This window comes from Beta vulgaris, chromosome 1 (genome assembly GCF_026745355.1).
Source record: "Beta vulgaris subsp. vulgaris cultivar EL10 chromosome 1, EL10.2, whole genome shotgun sequence".
Classification (NCBI taxonomy): domain Eukaryota; kingdom Viridiplantae; phylum Streptophyta; class Magnoliopsida; order Caryophyllales; family Amaranthaceae; genus Beta; species Beta vulgaris.
In genome coordinates this window covers 37,786,374-37,801,820 of record NC_079202.1, presented here as the reverse complement: position 1 = coordinate 37,801,820, position 15,447 = coordinate 37,786,374, and the positions used below count along the sequence as shown (strand labels likewise).

The 15,447-nt window shown below is 38.2% G+C and overlaps 1 non-coding gene across 1 annotated transcript; it reads left to right on the top strand.

Moving 5' to 3' along the window:
• The first annotated feature begins 3,982 nt into the window (after positions 1-3,982).
• LOC125494598 (small nucleolar RNA R71) lies at positions 3,983-4,088 on the top strand. The gene has a single exon (XR_007270837.1). It is a non-coding gene; the product is annotated as a small nucleolar RNA R71 (small nucleolar RNA).
• The last annotated feature ends 11,359 nt before the right edge of the window (positions 4,089-15,447 follow it).

Here is a 15,447-nt window from a genome sequence, read left to right as displayed (position 1 = left end):
GGAAATAATATGCAATGTCCAAATTTTATAATAAATACCCACTCCCTAGCAAATTATACGTTTTGCTAATAAACAATGAAAACTCGTACAATGTGGGCTCAAAACAAGTAGTAAAAGAGGGTAAAATGTATGTAAAATGGGCACTTATCCACTCCGCCACACTTAAAGTTCGCTAGTCCTCGAGCTACCTAAAACTATATAATAGAATCATCTATCTGTCAATATAAATTTTAACTTCCCAAACGACTAACTTTTCAGGCGAATTCTAGTATAAATGGCCATAACTCAACTGAAAGTTTTCACAAAGACCACAATAAGATTTATAGAAACAATTTTAGTTCAAAAACACTATTTAGACATCACAAGCATTGAGCCAAAGACCAACCAACTCTTCAAAAAAAAAACATAGTACTTCATGTATTAGTGTTTCCATTTAGTCTTACCACAACCGTATTCAATAATTGAATAATTGAGTAATTAACTTTGTAAACCCTCACTTTAGTTGTGCAAATAAAAATAAAATATGATAATCACTCATGTGTTTAGGGTCTAACAATTATCACTCAAAACCTAAGAAGTCGACTCGAAATAAAATATTTCTTCTTTAAATTTGCATATCGTTCAATTCTCCACCACTAAGAAGACATAGAGCATACAAAAATCAAAAGGGTTTTAGTAAGGTTGTAATGTAAGGCTCGGGTAAGGGGTAGGAAGTATTTAGTATTTGGTGCTCGAAACTTTTAAGACTAGTGGAGTACACAATTTGTAACAAGGCCAAAGGTAACGACCATAATCAAAACTCTAACTCTAATAGAATGTTACTAAATATATATCTAATATTAAACTTCTTCGAACTCATTTTTATTCTCAATATCAACCTCTTCTTTCTTTTTCTTCTTTCTTTTTTCATATTTTGTAATTTCTTTGTTCCTTCATATTGTTCATTTCATTTTGATATTTTCTTTTGATAAGAACATAAATGGAAACTAAAAGGATCACCTACACATAGAAGTATTTTACAACCCCATTCAAATCATGTCATATATTCCCCTAGCTCAAAGATTAGGTAAAATTCATGTGTTTAGGAAATAAGCTTGTAATGTGGTTTTAAAAAAAAAGCTTAAGGCTCAAGGGGCTTTAGAAGAGGAGATACGATAATGTAGGTGGCTTGGGCTAAATATGGTTTAACAAAAACAAATACCTTTATCATTTTAATACATGCTCATGTTTCAATATGCCTCGAAGAAACCAATGCAAATTCAAGAGTTTATACTTCACCACGAACTAACACACACTCTAAAAAAAAAGGGACTAATATAGATGTTTTAGTCTACTAAAAGGCTCAAAAGTCTCACAATGGTTATAGATGATGACCAAGTCAATCACAAATCAAATCCTAAATAACCATTCTTACCACTTTTCAAACACTTGAATAATGATATTATGCTATTCTCCGAATCAGTCAACATAAAAAAACCCATTAGCTTGCAACAAAATTAGAAAAACTTTTTTTATTCAATTTTAAAAACTAATTTTTTTTTTCTTTTCAGTCAAATTAAGCTAATGGAATTTGCCTTCAAGTCAATAATAGACATTGGAATTATAAATTTCTACACAAATTTGACAGCACCTCCCCTAAAATATGGCATATCCAATTACATTTCCTCATTTTCTAGACCTCTTCCTTCAAACAAATTAATTCCAGCATCACAACAATACACCAAATCCAGTAATTCAAGGCTGAAGCCTCTCCCCCACACTTATTATAAACATTGTCCTCAATGTACTACTCAACGTCCATCCTGGGGATAGGGGGAAAAAGTTGTAAAAAAAAATGCAGCCAACAGAAACGGAAAACAAAATAAGTAAGAAAAAGAGAAATACAACCTGGTGTATTTAGATTGCAAAGATGTTCTCCGCCATGTAAGTGTTGTCTGGTGCATGACTATATGCAACAGAACATAGAAGACACCTGCAGTTGCTGAAATCTAACTTACTCGATGTAATTATATAATTTTAACTACCTGCAATTGGGAAGAGAAAGGTAAAAGACAGAAAAAAAAATATAACAATACTAATAATAGGAAAAGAAAAGGAAACAAAAAATAAACGAGCTTGGGTTGCCTCCCAAGTAGCGCTTGTTTAGAGTCTATAGCTTGACTTCTATCAAGTTCTATTTAACCAATATCAATTGAGGAGTTAGTCACTCCTTTAATGGTCGTCTTACTAATAATCAAGGGATACTTACCTTTAGTTTTGAATTCACCCTTTTTCATCCATGAAAAACATTCCTTGATTGGAGGAAAAACTTTTCTTACCTTTTCGTTCTTAAGCTTAAGAGTACCTGTTTTACTCAAAAACACTTCAACTAGATCATTAGTAGCATCAGTTACATGTTTTTTCTTAGTCATGTCTTCAATTATATCAACTTGACAAACAAGAGCACTTTGTGAATTGTTTTTAGAAGAATTGAATATATTGAAATGAACTTTCTCTTCATCAATTTCAAATGTTAAAATACCATTTTTAACATCTATAATAGCTCCAGCAGTATCCAAGAAAGGTCTACCTAAAATAATAGGTACTTCTATATCCTCATCCATATCAAGAATAATGAAATCAACAGGAATAATAAATTTATCGACTTTAATTAGCACATTTTCTAATATTCCTATTGGATATTTGATAGATCTATCGGCAAGTTGCAAAGATACAGTAGTAGATTTTATATTATGCAATCCTAACTTCTTGCAAATAGATAAAGGCATAAGAGAGACACTTGCACCTAAATCACACAAGGCTTTAGAAAATTTAATATCACCTATAGTGCAAGGAATGGAAAAACTTCCCGGGTCTTCCAGTTTAGGGGGAACCTTTTTCTGAATCACAGCACTACATTCCTCACTCAAAGCAATGGTTTCATATTTTACAACTTCTTTTTTTAGACATAATTTCCTTAAGAAACTTAGAATAAGAAGGAATTTGCATTAAAGCATCAATAAAAGAAACGTTAATGTGTAATTGTTAAAACAATTTCAAGAATTTCTGAAATTCACTATCTAAATTAGTTTGTTGAAGTCTTTGTGGAAAAGGAATAGGGGGAACATAAGGTCTCACTGTGGAGGAGGTGATAATTCAGGTTCTTTTTCAACTTCATAATTCTCCTTCTCTTTTTCACTTTCATTGGCGACCTCATTTTCTTTAATCGTACTTTTTATGGTACTTAACTCCTTACCATTTCTAAGAGTGACAGCGTTGCAGTGTTGTTTAGGATTAACTTCAGTTTTACTAGGCAAAGCTCCTTGACTTCTAGAATTGATGGCATTAGCTCATTGTCCAAGTTGAAGTTCTACATTTCTATTAGAAATAGCAATCTGATCAATTTTAGTTTCCAACTTTTCAATTCTTTCAGAAGTAGCATTAGCTAATTTTTCAATAGCTAGTTCCCATGATGGTCTAATTTCTTGTTGATTTTGTCTTGGGTGAAAGTCAGGTGGGTTTGGTGGTCTAAGGTTGGCAGTTTGGTGTCCTTGGTCTCTCCAAGAGAAATTAGGGTGATTTATCCAACCTTAGCTATAAGTATTAGAGTAAGGATCATTTTAGAGTGATCTATTAAAATTAGAAATATATTGAGCGTGTTCCATATTAGCACATTTTGTAGGTTAATGGCGACCACCATAAATATTACATGGCACATTAGAAGAGGAATTGACATTATTCATTTTAGTAAACAAATTTACTAAGTTGTCCACTTTTTGCATTTAACATATTTATTCCTTCTACTTCATACTTACCACCAGTTCTCCTTGGTTTATTTCGATCATTAGACTAGTGATAATTATTTGAAGCCATTTCTTCTAATAATTTATTGACTACCTCAGTAGTTTTACCCATTATAGCACCTCCTACAACAGCATCTGTAGTTATTCTAACAAATTCATTCAGACCATTATAAAAAGTTTGCACAAGCAACCAATGTGGGACACCATGGTGAGGACATTGACGTTGTAAATGTTTAAACCTTTGCCAAGCCTTATATAAAGACTCCCCACCATTTTGTATGAAAATGGTTATATCATTTCTAGTCTTACCAAGGGGAAAGTACTTTCTAAGAAAAGTTCTAGATAAATCTTCCCAAGTAGTAAAAGAATTAGCAGGATTAGATTTTAACCATATTTTTGCTTTATCTTTTAGCGAGAAGAGGAAAAGTCCTAATCTAATGGCATCATTGGTGACTCCATTCAGCTTAAGAGTATCACATTTTTCTAGTAAATTACCTATATGGTCATTAGGATCTTCATTATCTAGTCCACTAAATTGTTATAGTTGAATTATACGAATTAAGGCAGGACTAGTTTCAAAATTATTTGCAGTAATAGTTGGTCTTACAATACTTGAAGGAGCTCCACTAGCATTCTGCATTGCGTAGTCACGTAGTGGCTTTTCGTTGTTGTTATCCTCCATCTCTAATGGTTTATTGTCAGGTGCTTCTGAGAAGATGTACTCTAAGTCAAAATCTAACAGGTTTTGTATTTGCTCCAACCTTTTATGTTTCCTTAGTGTACGAGTTGTTCTTTCAATCTCTGGATCAAATTAAACCAAAGAACGATTAGCACGTGGCATACACTAATAAATATAAGAAAGTTAGAACTCAAATTAATAATTTTGTGAGCAAAAGGAAAAATCACCGAAAGTGCATCAACTTCTACGTTAAATAATTAAGAAGCACAACTACTAGTGATCAAGAAAAAAAATCTAATTATTTAGAAATTCTAATACTAATAACTCAGAACACAAAGATATCACTAACAAAACATTTGTGAAAGGGGGAAGAATTATAAAGGAAAACAAAACAAGTGCTAACAAGAAAATAAAGTCAAAACTATATTAAAAATCCCTCTAGTATGATATTGAACTATTGCCTCCCCGGCAATGGCGCCAAAAACTTGATCGCTCCTAAATGTACCTTAAAATACCGCAAGTGTACGGGTCAAGTATAATAGTATAGGTGAGCAAGGTATCGTTTTCCATAAGGATATATGATCAACAACCAAATTAAGAGATACTAATATTATCGAGACGATCCGGAAATAGTGAATGATGGTGATAAACTAAACTATTAAAAATAAGAACTAAACTAATTATAGCCCTAAAGGAAAATAGGTAAGAATCAAATATGAGAGAGATGGTTCTAGGGCTCGGGTTTCATCTTTTACTTCCTATAATGAGATTAAACCAGTTGTTAATTGGGTTGAAATAATATTGGGTTGCAATGAGCGAACTTCGTATGATATATTATCTCCTCTTCCAAGGTAGAAAACGTGTAATTATACTAATTTTACGCCTACTTTTGTGGTCATAACAATTAATATAAACCCATTACGAACAAGAAATTCATATTAAAGACCACCCCAAGTGTATAACTATTCCTAAAATTATACTACTTGAAGTTTAATAATCCCATGAACTAATATTAAACTTTTCGTTCTGCTAATACTCCAATATGTTAAACATATAATCAACTGGCCAAATCAGCTATATGAAAACAAACCAATATTCTCAAATTGCAATTATAATAAATCAAACCCAAACAACAAATTCAATTCATCGATAGAAATATAAAAGACTACATCCCTAACCTACAACGAATAAATTTAGCAAGACATTGAAACTAAATCAATCCAATTGAATAACAATGAAGAATTAAAACTTAACATTGTAATTAAAAAAAATCAACAATCGAATAATTAAAAGTCAATAGCCACCGCAGCGGTGCTGGCGTCGCCGTCTCCTCTGTTGCGCTACTGATATTCTGCTTGTAGTGCCGCCGTACTCCTTCCCTCTCTATTTCTTTGTCCTTTTTGCTGATGTGTTTTCTCTCTCTAGTCTTCTGCGTGCTCAATGCTCTCATTATTCTTCACTTGTTTTTTTGTCTTTTTATTCAATACCTGCTCCCTAAAATGCCGCCTCCCCTGCCTTAGTCTTAGCTTTTTTTTTTTTGGTTTTTTTTCTTCTCGTTTGTTTTGCGTCACTATGTTTGTTGAAGCTGGCGTATGGCTGAGTGTTATTAGTGGCAGAATTGTGATTTTATTTGAGACATTATGGGAAGCAATAGACATAGAAAATATTAATTATTTCTATCAACTTATTAAAAAATAGAGGTGGGTCATGTGATCACCATGATATTAACTACTTCAACTACTGAACACACGGGTTAAAAAAATCTCAATATATGATTATGTAATCTTAAATCACAAGTTAATATTCAACACCATGATTTTACAAAAAACTTCTTAAAATCTTCAATTTATAAGACAAAACATTTCCAGTGCGGTATGCACGATGCACGGGAAGTTACTGTTATTTCCGGAATCAATGTCGGAGAAAAAATATTTATCCCAAAAATGATATTAATCTCGTCTGAATTCACTAAATTTCCTATCAGATTTCAGAGACGACAATTTTCTTTAATTAATTATTTGTTTTGCCATGACTATAAATAAAAGTCAAGAACAAACTCTGTCTCTTTCGAGACATGTTTTCAGCCGTGGAAAATTTTATGTTGTCGTTTCCAGATTACGAGCAAAAAAGGTCTCAAGATTCTTCTGTTTGATAAACTTACCGCCAATTGGGAAGGACCATACTTGGTAAAGGAAGAGATCGTGTCGGATCTTATCGGTTGGAAGACATGTCGGGCAAGCTGCTGATAGCTGGAATGCTAGTGTCCTCAAAAGATACTACGCATAGTCAATAAAATGGGCATTGTTGCCAGTAGGATTTAATTTTTCTTAGCATTCTTGTTTTTATCATTGTAGGCCATAAATCCGGCACAGCCGGGAAGAGCCGTTTTTATTTTAATAAAATGAGCATCTTGTGCACCAACTCTTTAACTATCTAACCTTGCCGGTCAATGACCTTCGTGGATCTACCAACTAAAAGCTGATAAGCATTATTAATCGTTCAGTCAATGACCTTCGTGGATATGCTGAATAGATTAAAGTGCGAAACCGGTCAATGACCTTCGTGGATCTGCCGGTTAAAATAAATTATCGTTCATGATTAATCAGTCAATGACCTTAGTGGATCTGCCGGTTAAAATAAATTATTGTTCATGATTAATCAGTCAATGACCTTAGTGGATCTGCTGAATTAGTCAGAATGCCAAACCGGTCAATGACCTTCGTGGATCTGCCAGTTAAAATAAATTATTGTTTATGATTAATCAGTCAATGACCTTAGTGGATCTGTTGAATTAGTCGAAATGCCAAACCGGTCAATGACCTTCGTGGATCTACCAGTTAAAACTATAAAGCATTATCACTCAGTCAATGACCTTAGTGGATCTGATGAGTGGATTATAGTGCGAAACCAGTCAATGACCTTCGTGGATCTGCCGGATAGAGTTAATTACACAATATTAAATTATCTTGTTATAACTAATGAGATAACGGTCACTGACCCGCGATGAATTAGCGGCATAATTGATTAAGCAATTAAAACATAATAAGAACGACATCATAGTTGGAAAAAAGATACTTCATTAATCAAAGAAAACATTACAGCCATAAAGCAGCTGGCCACATAAGGCCAACCGCCAAAAAATATCGGTTATAGACGACCAGACTAACAGACCCTTCTTACTGTGAAAGAAAGCTTCGGGAGGTCTCAAGTGATGCTGATGCATACGTCCAAAGGAGACAATTAGAGACTAAGAAGGAGATCTCTCAATTCTTAGCAAATCTTAAACAGGGGGAAAACGGTAAATAATTTAGCTACCCTAAGGAAAAGACGTTATGATCGCAAAAAGCACACCACCCACAAAGTGGCCCAGTACAAGAAGGGTTAGGAAGGAAGCTGAAACTCTATTTAACATGCTCTTCTTCCTCGGAGCCGTCAACCACTACCACTTGCTCTTCCAGTTTGTTGTCACCGGTAGCAGGGTTGGAAATTTCAGCAGAAGCATTGGCGGTCTCTTGATCCTCTTCTAGCTCGGCCCTGGGATCCGCATAGGCGATGTCCGCCTCGGTAACACCATGGTCCAAGACTTCGCCCTCGACTGGTAGCCCGTTGACAAGGAGGACATGGGCATCTTCAACTTGGGACCAGTCAAAGTCCGGGAAGGTGTGCTTGACACACCTCATAGCCGCAGACCAACCGCCATTGTACCGGTTCCGCAGGCGAGAAATAAAGTCCATCCCTTTTTGGTACTCCTTGACAGCCTCGCGCTCATGCGTCTTAGCCTTGGCAATTTGCTCCCGGAGCAACCGGATCTCTTGGTCTTTGTTGGCCAAGACCAAGGAGTGATCCATCACAACCTTAGTTTGGGTGGCCTCAGCCTTGCCCTCGGCCGCAAGGGCATCATTCATCTCGGTCTTGGCCACAAGAAGTTCTTGCTCTTTAACGACCATCCGGCCCTTCAGCTCCTTGTGGTCCTTCACTTCATTGAAGTATGAAGTTTGGAAGTACCGGTAGAAATCACAAAGGTCTTTACCGGACTGGGCAGACTGCAGGGAGCAAAACAGCAGAGAGGTCAATACCAGCAAAACAGCAGAGAGGTCAATACCAGAAAGAGAGGCAAAAGCTAAAAGCTTACCAAGGCCAAGTTATGCGCGTGCATCGCGGCAAGAGTATAAACCTCATCTACCGGTATATCGTATTTAAGTTGCATAGCTTTTAAAATACGGTATCCCAGATTCCTGCCCTCCAATGGATGGTCCAGGAGCAGCAATTCGTCGTCCAAAACATTAAGCTTCGGATCGAACTTCTCACCGTCCTTTACTGGAGAGCGAGACCAACGTTTCTTCAAAATGTTAGGCATCTCAATCCGGTTTCGCTCCAGAAAGCCCACCTTCCTAGGCTTGGCAAAAGTCTCCAACCCTGGCACCATTTCCGGTAGGGTCAGTTGCTTGTAAATTTTCGGCCGCAACGAGGAGCTACCAGCCTCGGCAACTCGGCCGGTAATTAAGTTGGCGGAAGCAGATGTCGTGATGTTGGTGGCGGCCTTAGGAGCCGCCTTCTTCGCCGGTGGTTGTTCCTTTGTCGGCTCAGATTTCCTCTTATGAGAAGAAATCCCAGCCTGACGCTGCACCAGGGGCATCGAATCCCTGACGTCCTCTTCAGGACTAGAATTCCGGCCAGCTCCGCGACCTCCTCGGCCTCCTCGGCCACCAGCTTGTATCGGGATGGGAATAAATCGGCGAGCAGGCTTGGGAGGCATATTGCTTAGTGGCCGGTATTTGCGATCGACGTGAAGAGCTTCGCGGATTAGAAAATCCCGGCCTGAAGACAGGAAAAACAAAGGAGGATATCACAGTTAGTGTCTTTCCAAGAAAATAATAAATCAGAGCAGACACATATAGACACCATAGGGGTCAGACTGGCAAAAGCCTAAGGCCAGCAAGGCCGGGTTGGTAAAAATGTAGTTGGCGTGAGGAAGCCAATACTTGGGGACCGCTATCCTTTTCGCGCCTCTTAAGGCCGGAATAGAGTCAGAAGCAAAGTAATTATACGCCTCTCTTTCCCGGTGAGTCAAACCCCTGTCCCGAATGTGTTCCATCCGGGAGCGAGGCTTAGTCCATTGGCGCCTCAGTGGAAAGTCGTCGGGTACGTGCACCCAGAAAAATCGGCCTATCCAAAGCTTGAGAGAACTCGATTTAGGGTATACTGTCAACTTGCCAGCCTTTGTATACAAAGACATCCAGCCACCGCGGCCTTCAAGTTCATCATCCCGGGATCTTTTCTTTTTCCCGGCCCCTTTTCCCTTTGCAGAACCATCTTCTTTAATCCAGTGTAATTTGCGGAAGAGGTTTAATGTTTCCGGAAAGCCTTTATAGCGAACCACCCAAGGATAGGCCATCAAGTTCCGCCATCCAAGGGGGGTCAGTTGGGCCGGACATATGTTCCAGGCTTTGAAAAAAGGGTCTAAGGGGAATCGCATCCCGAAATCCAGCATATGGGCGTAAATGGCAACGTGACCGGCAGGGCAATCAGTCACACGGCTCCCTTTGGCCGGGAGTACTAGCCGGTACCCCTCGGGAAAGGCAAAGTATTTTGGCCCTTTTATCAGAAATTTACTCTTCCGGCAGGTGTTGGCCCAACCACTATCTAACTGAACGCGAGCGGCACTGCCGGCATCGCTAGGTGGCATGTATAAGTCAGCTAGGCCCTCTTCGTCAGATTCCTCGGGAATAATTTCCTCAAGATCCTCCTGGTCATAATCCTCCCCAGCCTCAAGTGTGGTCGACTCCTCATCAGACTCGTCCATGGAGCGAACCACACTGTCTACATGTTCTGAACGCACCGGAATCAGCGATTAGCGTTTCGATGAAATACCTGGAAGTATGGATGTAAGGAGTAAACGCACCGGAATCAGCGATTAGCGTGAGGCCGGAAGAAGAAATCGAGCATAACCGTCAAGAGCACAAAAGGGCAGTGTAGATATAGAAATATCGTTATGAATATAATCGCAAGTGAGAGAATGTGGGAAATGAAGAGCGAAGGGCGCAGAAAGAGTATTTATAGAGTAAATCACGGTCGAGATTGAGCGACTCTTCGGCTTCCCGTCCCGATCATGCCACGTGTTGTTAAGTAGCGCCCAGCTGTGAAGCAATCACTCAATAATGAGCTCTGAGGACAAGTGCGCAGACCGAGGCAACGATTGAAATTCTCTGGCCAACGTTTCACATTCCCTCACCAAAATCAAGTCAGCATCACCCATGTCGGTTTAAAACCTACTAAGCAGTTATATGGGGGCTGACTAATGGACATACCGGCTTGGGGGCTAGTTGTATGGGGGCTGACTAAGTTCCATACCGGTTTAATTAGACCTCTGTGGTCTATGCACTTTATACGGAACCGATGACACGGTCATGCCCGTCCAATCACAGTCAACATTCGACGGGCCTATGGCCATGGGCTTGGGTGTGATCCAATCCTACTCACCAGCGCCTATGGGCCCAAAAGATATACTTTTGATACAAGATAAGAATATATCCTAAGGGAATATTCTTAGGGATATCTCCAGCAAATATCGAGCCCAACCCAGATATGGGCTTACTCGGGTCCCTATAAATAAACCCGTTGATCTGAGTCATAAGGTACGTTCACGAATCCCAATACATTGTACTTGAGAGCTATCGGCTTTACCAAATACCGACTTAGGCATCGGAGGGGGGTTCCTCGGATCAATCCCCTAGGCTAGTTTACGTGTTCTTTCTTGCAGGAACTTGAACCGATTTAACTGGCTACGAGGCATACCGGTTCACACCCTAAAAACTTGTCCCATACCGGAACAAAGTGCAAATACACCAAATGTAGTTTTCAAGGAAGTGTCCGCAAAGATATAAATTGATTTGGAAATTTCATTTGTATTTTTGTGCATCATCACTCATACTTTATGTTTTATGATTTTGTCTAATATTGGAAATTAAGTCAATGTTATTATGTGACTTCCTTTAAATGTGTAATAAAGGAGTAAATACTCCCGTGCATTATACATGGGTCTTAATACTAGTGATAAGTTAATATTTAAACATATACATTTTCTAAGAAAATACAACTTCTTGTGAAAACTAACTTACTAGCAAAAGCAGCTTCGTATATTAAACAAATACTTAATCATTATAATTTATAGGGTTTTTTAATCGATGTCGTCGAGCTACTTACCCTTCACTCAACATCATGAATCCGCCCATGAATCCAAGATTTAACAATTATTTCCAAATGAGAATCAATGTGTATATATCCGACAAATCACATGATTTTCCAAGCATATCAGCACTTTAATTTTTAGAGAAAACAATCGTTAAAAGCTCATGCATACTTAGATAGGACAGGACACTTCATAATTGAGTGCACGTAACAGTATCTTCATTCTTCACTTCTGCAGATGTCGTGATGTTGTCCCGTGTGTTGCTTGCGTCTGTCCATATAATTTTATTAGATGCTACTTATAATACAACCGAAGGTGGTGGTATTCATGCGAAGAGCACACTCTTATCATTTTATTATTCGACATTTGCGCGCTTATTCAGTCCAATGTGCTTTCCCATTCAGCAATCCATTTATCCCATTTGGTTTCTTGAGTGCTTATTTTTGTTGTCCCAACATATAATCAAGTTAGATCGATGTTTATACCCCCAAAAAGCATTTAAGGAAAATAAATTTGATCCATATTGCTCAAACAAATTGGGCAATAAAAGTAAAATCGTTTTTGCTATATGCAATTTTAAGAGCTTATAAATTAAAAACATTTTCTTAATTAATATTAATTTTGAACTTTAGGACAAAGCTATGAATCAATCGATAATGTTATTAATGCTTAATTATTACTTAAAGTGTTCATTATAAATTAAATTCTTATATTGTATAATGATTGTTAAGTTTCTAGGAATCTTTTTATGACTCCCACCTTCCAAATTTACCTTTAACATTTTTTTTTTTCGTTTTTTTCACCATATACTCTTGACAATTGTTTTTTTGGCACCATATATCCTTTCAACTTTTTTAAATTCACCATATATCATTCACTTTTCAAAAAAATACACCCACTTGTCGTTCATGACTAACGACGTTTACATCCGTTAGTCATTAACTCCTAATCTCTCCTTCTAACCCTAATTAACTAATCTAAACCTAAGCCAAACCCCAAACCAAATCCTAACCCTAACCCATACTCCCACCCCTCCCCTTTCCCCCGCAGCCCCTCCCCCCATCCCCTCGTAGCCCCCCCCCCCCACTTTAATTTCGCTCCTCTCCCCGCGTCTCCGTCAAATTTCGCTCCCTCCTCCACTCCCGTCGATTTTTGATTTTCTGGCCAACTCCATCTTATGGATATGGAAAATACAAGATTTTCGATCCTAGCAGGAAAAGAAGGGAAACGGATACTCAATTTAAAGTGAGTAAACAAAATTCCATACTCGATCTCATAGATACATATCCAAATGATCGTAATTGATTGATTTAGCACTTCTACTGGGCGGCTGCGAGGAGTGAGGGCGAGGGGAGCGAAGATGTGATGGGCGTGGCAGGGGTGCTGTGAGGAGGAGGGTGAGGCACGGTGTGGCGATGTGCAGATCAGGAGGGGGCTCGCGAGGGAGGTTGCTGGGTGGGGAGGGGCGACAGGGGAGGGGGGAGGGGCACTAGTAAATAATTGTCAATTTGCGTCGGCTTGTTTGTGTCGCACCCTTGAAAAACTGACACAAATTGCCAATTTGCAGCGGATACTATTGAAGGTCTGATGCAAATATCCTAAGCAAATGAACGGGATAAGGATTCGCATCACATGGTATTTGATAATCAATCCACATGTGGCAAGCATTTAGTTTTTGGATCCGCACATATGCGTTGCACCCTCAAGTAAGCGACGCAAAAGCTTCGTATACATGGATGTGCGTCGGACCCCGTTGACCATCTGATGCTGATAGTTCTTAGTTAAGTTTTCCGGTATCCCTAGCCCCACTAAACATTAACACCTCCCTCACTCGCACTCCTCTCTCTCTCATGCGATTCATGAACCCCTTGATGTGCACCCTAACAATTGCCTATTTTGATTGTTTATGCAATAATGATGGAGTTAAATGTGTGTTTTGGCCAATTAATGGTGGAAGTAATTGAGTTTCAGCGAATCGTGTATTACGATTTAGTTCTTTGGTGATAATCATTCACGCAGTTTATTAAAACTCGGTGATCAGTTTATTACTTATTTCAGAAATATGAATGTAACACCCCGATAATTATCTCTTTTCGGAAATACCTTTATAATATAAAACTTAGAGAATTACCCAAGTGTTATCTCCCATGTAATAACGTATCGGCTTATTCAGAATTTTGCAGCGGAAAACAATTAACTAATCTTTAAACTTTATTATAAATAAATAAACAACCAAATGAATAAGTACTTAGAACTCAAACAATCTAAATGAGTCTACTCAAACAAACTTAATAAAATATGTTCTTATAATTGCAGAAACTAAATATACTAGTACACTAAGTAAAACATAATACTATTGATTAAAGAAGGTTAATGGTTAACCGAAAAACTGTACCGAAAAAACGGTTAACCGCTTAAACGGTAACTGGTCTAAACGGTTATGGTTATGGTTTGCAAAAAGAGTGAACCGAAACATCTGGTTAACGAAGCGAAATGTTCTTTTAGTCGGTTTACCAGCCATGAACACCCCTTACTACCACATGCTACGAGGTTGAGGATGAGAGCTTTAGCTTCAATAAAATGAGGATAATTGGAGAAATCTGGGAAAATTAGGGAAATTTGGGAAAATTTGGGGTTCTAAATAGTACAAAAGGGGAAAATAAGACAAAAAAAAAAAAGAGGTTTTGTAGGGAAAATTTTTTGAATGCCATAAAGTTCACAATTTTGCCTGAAAATCATAATCTAGTGTTAAGTTGCCAACGAAAGTATTTTAATTGGTCCTACGCTCCAAAAACATTTGAGTGGTGTTTCCCACACATAAACCCATTTTAGTTTGTACTTCCTGACTAAAAACCCAAATAAATATTCCATTCGATTGTTTATTTTCCGTTGGGGATGATTTCTTGTCTAAAGGGAAATGCATTATACGTATGTACAATGATTTAATTTACTAACAATCTCGAAGCTTGTCTTATCATCTTATACATATTTAGAGTTTTGTAAAATCACACTCTCGGTAATTGTCAATTTTAATCATTGACACATGTGATCCTAAACCATTTACATTTTTTCATAATATTAGGAGTAACTTAGAGGTGCCTTTTCTATTGTAACAACTAATCAAAACATTAACAATGATCACAGTGAGCTAGAAGATTCGGTGTAAGGTGTTCCTTTGTTGAAACGGGGGCGGACCTTTTTACTGCCCGTCAATGATTGTGGGGAGTCCGAGAATGGAAAGTTGCAAGAGGGAAAATGTAAATTACCCTCGAGGGGGATGCGAGGAAACCCCCTCTGATGCTCGAGTCAGTATGTGTCCGTGAAAGATTTAAAGAGAGAAAGTAGAGAGAGAGATAAGCTATTTTTAGGTGTGAGAAGATGCACCTACAGAGTAGCACCATTTGGCTATTTATAGAAGTATTACTTACTAGACAGGATGTGCAATCCTTTGACACGTGTAGGAGTGAAATCAGTCGAATTGGAGGGAAGATTCCGTTATTTTGTCCTTTTCAGTGGCCGCAAGTACCATCTCAAACCATAATCAGAAGTGGCTTGATTCTTCACATTGAGATCGCGTCCTCGAAGATTCATGTCGGAGACTTGAAGTGTGACTGATAGCAAACTTGGGTACTACCTATAAAACTACCCCCCCCCTCCAGCATCATTGGGGGGTTGTGACCATCGTTGATGGTATAGTGTGGACGCGACTTGACGTTGCGTGTTGGTGAATTTTCTTTTTCTACCGTTGTTCCCACGTGTTGGCTCGGGGAGAAGTACGAATTTTGAAAAGTGTAATC